The sequence below is a fragment of the Adiantum capillus-veneris genome, chromosome 3 (assembly GCF_014529385.1).
Source record: "Adiantum capillus-veneris isolate H3 chromosome 3, ASM1452938v2, whole genome shotgun sequence".
NCBI lineage: Eukaryota > Viridiplantae > Streptophyta > Polypodiopsida > Polypodiales > Pteridaceae > Adiantum > Adiantum capillus-veneris.
In genome coordinates, this window is record NC_140933.1 from 137,041,097 (window position 1) to 137,048,711 (window position 7,615).

General features: G+C 41.1%; 1 pseudogene; it reads left to right on the top strand.

The window, feature by feature from the left end:
* The first annotated feature begins 3,429 nt into the window (after positions 1 to 3,429).
* LOC147461789 (uncharacterized) lies at positions 3,430 to 4,445 on the top strand (annotated as a pseudogene).
* Positions 4,446 to 7,615: the final 3,170 nt, after the last annotated feature.

The window sequence follows — 7,615 nt, forward strand, 5'->3', positions numbered from 1 at the left end:
GTGACTTAGCTTCAACATAGTAGCACCCATCGTACAACTTATCATAGATCAACACCCCCAATGATGGGTCCAATGGAGATTCATGCATAACATCCTTGATCGGGGTCTTAAGCCAACGTCCTCGATGAAATATGGGGGCAGTGCCCCTGGTGGGGGTCTGAGGGCAACGCCTCCAGCGGGGGAGTCTTACCATACGCCGAGTGAACTTTACCGAGCGACTGGTAAAACCGAGCCAGACCCACCATAAAGACATGACACTTGAAGCAATTGAACACTAATTTTAGATGAGATATCCTCCCTTCTATCCAGATTGTTGAGGGTCTGGACCCATGGTTGTAACACATTACATGCCTTCCAGGTGCCTGATAGGTGCATTATTATAATTGGATGACTTTTGTTCAAACTCTACCATATGAGCTAACAATAGGTCACTCTAAATGGAGCATGTAAATCCTGCTAGCCCAAGTGTAGGCACACCCTTGATCACCACTCTCTCTTCTTGATTTTTTGTGGAGCTATGATGGTCAGAATAGTGAAAAACATCACACACATTTGATATGACTCTCCTACAAGGCTCAACTGCCTAATGAGACAATCCCATATCTATACAAAGGCTCAAAATGCACTCTATTCCACATGAAGACTATCATGCAACCTGTTTAGATGTATCTACCACTATTGGATACTAGAAATTTTTGACAAAATAATCTTTAAGATATTATCACTAGCTTAAAACTAAAAAACCAAACTAGATTGAAGAAGAAAATCCGCTTTAAAAATGGATGAAATTAAAATTACACTCTTTTTCTCGGTAACTAAAAAGTAGTCACACTACATGGTTGTGAACCAACCCAATGAGCTTCCCCCTCTCTCTTCAAGGTATCACAAAAATGCCTACCTTGTGTTGACAAAAGAACTTGATAGAATTTTGTCAATGTAATATTTCAAACTTGTGTTGACAAAAGAACTTGATAGAATTTTACCCAATAATGAAGATTAAATATTCCTTCAAAAATTTGATACAAGATGGATAAAATCTTGTTTGGGCTGCTGTCTACCAAAGTTTGTACATTTTTTACGAGGCACTAATTGCCCTAGTAGATGTCTCCAATTTTGTTTTATTCCTTATTAGGAGGAATAAACATGTATTCCACTGCCCACGGAATCTTTTAAAAATCTTTAACTTTTACTTTATTGGAGACTAAAAATTAGGATAGTTTTTACCATCTTCAGTCTAGGCATGTCAGACTGCAAGGAAGCAACCGAGAGGCGTCATCTCTCTCTCTCTCTCTCTCTCTCTCTCTCTCTCTCTCTCTCTCTCTCTCTCTCTCTCTCTCTCTCTCTCTCTCTCTCTCTCTCAGTCTCTCTCAGCCTTCATGCAACTTCATGAGTTGTTGGGCACAAGCGCAAGTAGTGAAAGCTGACGATTGAAATCCCATACAACACAAGCCTATGAAATCCAATTAGATTCATTATAAGGAATCTTGTGGAATTCCAAAGTTTAGCTATTAGCCTAGCAACTTCCATAGAAAGGAATCTCATCATTAATAGAGACTTTTAGTAGAGAAAAATAGGATTATCTGCCTACAATTCTCGAATATAAATCATTGAAGAGAATTCGTAGAAATATCTCGTGATAACTTAAGGGAATATCGCAGATGGTGGGTGACGAGACGATGAGCGAACAGAGGAAGGTGAGAGTTGGCGGGGCAGGCAACTGGTCAAGGCGAAACACAATTCACGAGAGCGAATAGGCTAGTTCAAAACACGACGCCTAAGAGGGAGCAATAGTGTTTCTTGGAGCTGGGGGGGAACAAGTTTTTTTAAGAGATGAAGTTTTCTCTTGAAGCACGAGTTGCTTGTGTGCAAGTTGGCTAGAGCAGAGTCTTTAAATCTCTCATGTCGGCTAAGGAGTTCAAAACTTGCGAGACATTCGAAGTTTTACCCAAGCAAGCAAGTAAAGGAATCTCCACTATAGCTATTAGCAATCTATGAAGATTATGGGCAATACAAGTTGAAAGTTATGTATGGGTTGTTTTAGAGAAGATTTGCACGCCGACCATGGCAGCCTAGTAAGAACATTGCACGCAAGAGTTCAACTCTACCAAGTTTGGCAGAGTTGGCAAAACTATGCCCCTCTCCTCTCCCTACCTTCTCTCATCTTCCACGATGGAGTGAAGAAGAATAAGACAATGCAAAGACAATGTTCGCAACGAAATCAATGGGAACACAACAAAACTGCCTGCATCAACAAAGCTATGTTGCCTTAGCATGGGAATACACTCCTATTCAGCGGTATCTACATTCGAAGTGAAAGGGTAATCAAAAACATAAAAGTAAAAGGGAAATTACCCGAATACCCTTTTAATTTGTGAAAATTCCCAAAATACCCCTCACATTTAAAAAATTCTCAAACTACCCCTGGTTGTGAGACTAAATTTCTCCAAAAATAAAAAAATTTATAGCTTTTCATAAGAAGATTGATTGTCTATCATACAATATGCTAAAACTAGAATTCGACTTGGTTATGTAGGCTTTGGAGTTGAATTCCTTCATTATTTTTAGACATAATTGCCTTTTTTTGCTAGGTAATTTGTGACAAATTACATGCCAAGCACGAAAAGACGCATCTCAATTGTAGAAAAGAAATAAAGATGATAAAATCTTCAACAATCCAACCAAAATAGATAAACGGTCTTTTGGAAATTTTTGAAATTTGCGGGGTATTTTGGGAATTTCCACGAATTAGAGCCTTTTGGAGGGGTATTTGCGAAGCGAGAGACGACAATGGGCAGCTGGTAAATAGCAAGCGAGGAGAGAAGCAAGAAAGGTTGGCGCTAGGCAAAGGGTGGAGCCATGCAGCATGCAAGGAGGAGGCAGGCCAAATGGAGACCAACGACACGGCACAGGGAGCATCATGCTTTTTTAAATACGACAAGGGCTTGGAGAGGGGGCAGCTAGCAACATGCGATGAACAGGTTTGCCTAGTACAATCTTGGGAGAGATCAATATCTGATGCTATAGCCAAACAATGTCTCTCTCTATACGTGTGTGTGTGTGTGTGTGTGTGTGTGTGTGTGTGTGTGTGTGTGTGTGTGCGTGCACGCGCACGCGCGTCTGGGCTTGAGGGACTGATCTATCCGCACTTGATTTCGAACTTTCTCAGGCTAAGGTCTGGTTAGCAGGAGGAGGGATGACGAATAACAAAGCCAATTGTTTGCTTTTAGAGTGAGTATATAAGCATTTCAAAACTTCTGAAAACAGTCCGCGACGAGTTTTTAGACCTCGAGTATGTCTGTTTGCTTATAAGTTATAAGCATTTCAAAACTACTCAAAAACAGTCGGCGGCGCCACGGGCTGTTTTCAGGAGTTTTTGGATCTCTCTGTGTGTGTGTGTGAGAGAGAGAGAGAGAGAGAGAGAGCGCCAATATGCCCGTGTGGCAGCTCGGAACACGATGTAGCTGTTGCCATGCTCCGCTTGAAATTCGCTGAGAGTTGCATTAGGCACAGTCCGGTAGCCGTCATGGCGACTTTGAACCGCCTCCGTGTTTCTTCGTCTTCTTGCTCATCCTATTCATCGTCTTCACTGGTTGAACCTCGTTTCTTTTCACGTAGAAGGCTCATTTCGCTGACATCCCAGTTACCACTTGTCAACTTGAACAGTACGAGGGCGCGTCACACCACCCCATCGCCAACAGCTGTCACTAATGACGAAGAGTGGGACCTTCGAGATATCTCTCAGACTCAACGTTTCAATCAGGTTCAGAGAACTTCGGGACTGCTGCTTTGGAGAAAGATGAAGGCGTAAGTCCATTGCCCAATCCTGATGAAGAGTGGTATAAGACTCAGGCTGAAGATGAGGGGTGGTTTCAAAGAGAGGAGGAGTTTTATGAAGAAAGGATCTCAGAGCAAGAAGACTGGAGCAAGCGACGTGGTGCTCGCCCAACTGAGGCCCATGATGATTACCTTGCACTTTCGGAGAGCTCTCTTTTCTCGCGTGTCGCATGGACACGTTTCGAGCTTCTGGCCCTGGTGGTCAGCACCGAAACAAAACTGACAGTGGAATCCGCCTTACCCATCTTCCAACGGGCGTAGTAGCTCAGGCTGTGGATGATCGCTCACATCATAAAAATCGAGTTGTAATTGCTATGAGTCGCCTACGGCTACTTATTGCTGCCAAAGTTAGGTGGCCTGTGAAGATTCAAGGCTACGAGGCTCCTCCATAGCTCTTACATGGAGGAAAAGTAGTGGAGATAAAATTGGGGTTAATCATCCAAATTTTGCAAAGGGGATTCAGGCATTGTTAGACTTGTTATTTGTATGCGGTAGCAGTGCTTAGAGTGAATCCTAATATACTCTCAAAAATTCTTACTATGGACAAGATCACCGTGTTGCAAGCAACAAACGAGCTGTTGATTTCTAAGGGTCAAAAGCCTTTTAAATGAGGCACTTTGTCTTTTTGCTTTCAAGGTAGCCTAATCTCCATTAATACCGCTATACTCGCTCCTGTGTGCAATTTTGAATGCATAGTATCAAGTTAAAGCATTAATTGGGCCAGTGTTGCTTGTTCTCTCAAAGGAAAGTTGCTTTTACATGATAGCGCTAGTGTGATGGCAATGCTATGGGCCATAGGAGGCAGTGGAATACTCTAAATCACATGGGTTCTCCTTGTTTGTGACCCATTGTATTTTTTTCTTAAACAGGTTTTAATATCACATGCTGTGAAAAATCAATCAACCAACTTGTTATCTAAAAGAGAGAGAAAGAGAGAGAGAGAGAGAGAGAGAGAGAGAGAGAGGGATTCAAGTCAAAGACCCCCATGGTCCACCTTCATAAGCTTGAAGGAAGACACAATCGTGCTTCTCACAACTCGTCATTCCTCCTCACCCTCACAACTCACCACTCTTCATCATCTTTCTTCTTACGTCTCGCCATGTTTTCTTTTGTTTTCTTCTACATCCTCTTATGCGTGTGCTTTCTTTAGCACGATGGTTGAGCAATTGAGCGAAGACTAGATCTCGGACTTCAAGGAATCATTCAATCTCTTCTACCGACAAAAGATGGCAATGTCAATGAGGGCAATATCACCACCAAAGAGCTTGGTACTGTGATGTGCTCACTTGGACAAAACCTGACAGAATTAAAGCTACAAGAGATGATCAATGAAGTGGATTCGGACGGGAATGGGATGATCCATTTTCCTTAGTTCTTGAATTTGATGGCTCGCAAGATGAAAGATACCGACTTTGAGGAGGGGTTGAAAGAAGCATTCAAGGTTTTCGATAAGGACCAGAATGGGCGTATTTATGCTATAGAGCTTCACCATGTGGAGTCGTGAGACAAATCTAGGAGAGAAGTTGATAGATGAAGAGATTGACGAAATGGCTCAAGAGGAAGATGTTCATGGTGACGAAATGGCTCAAGAGGAATATTTCTTTCGTTGTGCTAACATGTTGATTTGTGCATTCTTTCTTACTCAAACTTCATTTTAGATGGCTTCTATATGGGTGTGCTTAGGGTGAGTTCTTGAAGAGACAATGATGTTTAATCGAGTCCAAAATGCTATTAGAGATGGTAGGGAAACATAAGCTCCTTGGGATTTTTGCAGTAGTTTGCTCGAGTTTTTATTTACTCGAAAAGTCTCGCTCGCTCTTTGAAATTCCCCCCAGCAGGGGGGTCCAAGGGACAGCACCCTCGGTGGGCGTTCGGGGGCAACGCCCCCGGTGGCAGGGTTTGGGGGCTCCACTTTTTTGTTTTTTTTTAAATCGCCAAGTCAAAACGTCCAATTTGAAAGAAAATCTTTCAAATTTTAACCTTGTTTTTTAAGTTTAAAAAACACACGTTATAGCTTTTTAGATAACTTAGTGTAAGAAAATAGTGAAAAATAAGGAAACAAAAAAATTTATCAAAACAATAGAATAGAGACGACACACAAAACATAGGTGAAGCAATAGGACAAAGGTTGTTCGACAGAACAGACGCGATTCAGCAAGCACAAAGGCAATTCAGGAGTACAAAGGCAATTCAACAGTACAAAGGCAATTTGACAAACACAGAGGCGATTCATAGCAGAAAGGGGATTCATCAAAAACAAAGGCTATTCAGTAGAATAGAGGCAAAATAGAAGAAGATTGCACTTGCAAACAAGGGAAGATTTTAGCTCTTGCAAACTAGTATCCTGCACCGTCCAAGATAGTCCTACATGTAGCTCACATCATAGCTGAATTGCACAGAGGTTTTTCACATCGTCACAAATAGCATGTCTCGTTGTGTAGAGATCGAGAGTTTGGCAAGGTGAAGTATTACAAATCTCTCTTTGTCTCGTTGTCTCTCTCTTTCTCTAACCTTCATCTGCATCAGTTTTAGGTTTTCAAGAAACCAACATGGTTCTTTTTTTCTGTGTGCCTCCTTTTACACACACGCACACACACACACAACCGACATATATTCTCTTCCTCTCAATAATCTCTTCACTCACATGCACACCCACACAGACACATAAACATGCATAATCAAACACACACTCTTTCTCTCTCACACAAACATTCAGACAAGATTAAAATTTTTCAATTATGGCTATGTCTATCCTTCTTGTGTAGGTACATCCATTGTGTTGATAATATTCATGCATTGTATGTATAGACATATGAGTGATTGTGTGATTATTTTTCCTGTGTAAAGGTTCTATGTACATACTTAAACGTACATACTTATAGGTGAAAACAATAATGTACACGATAGTGTAAGTTTGAGTAGACTTACTTGTGAGTTTGGGTGAGGCTAATTCTTGTACTAAGGTATGCTTTGGTATTGTTTGGCTTCTTTCTGTCCAATACGTCTCAAACTTTGACTTTTATTTTTCTTTCTCAATAAATTTATTATAGCTTAGTGACAAATACCTAGTGGGATAAAATGAGAAAAGCTATCATATTAATTTCACCTAGGCTGCTAGTTGGACCTAGGATTTAGGCTTGAGGTTCGGGTTGAAATTGCGATTGGACAAGTGGTGGAACTTGCTCTCGTGTTGTAACATCTCCGTGAAGCATGATCTCATATGTTTTCTTCACAAGTGCTTGTATATTAAGGTTGTCCAAGTGGTGGATCTGGGGTTTGAGTTTCGCTCTACAAGAAACTTTAAATTTAGTTGGAAAAGTTTGAATTCAAGCGGGAAAATTCTAGCGAGAAAATATGAACTAGAGCCTGGTAATTTGAATTTAGGCGGGAAAATTAAAATTGAAGCAAAAAATTTTGAATTTTCCTGGGAAGTTTGAATTTACTTTGTTCAAAATTCAAATGAGGTGGATCTAGGAGACACCAACCATTGCATCTACCTTCCAAAACTTGGTTAGAATGGCCAAGTGGTGGATCTAAGGTCAGGGGAAGAGTGCTAAGAATAGCCAAGTGGTGGATCTAGGGTCTAGTTATCCCAAACACTTTATTTAAAATTGGAAGGTGGTGGGTATAGAAGACACTAGCGATTGCATCCACCTTTCAAGATCTAGCTAGAATGGCCAATTGGTGGATCTAGGATGTACCTTTTTCAGATGCTTCATTTAAAGCGTTAAGAAGGTATCTACATTTCAAGACTCGGTTAATGGCCAAGTGGTGGACCTTT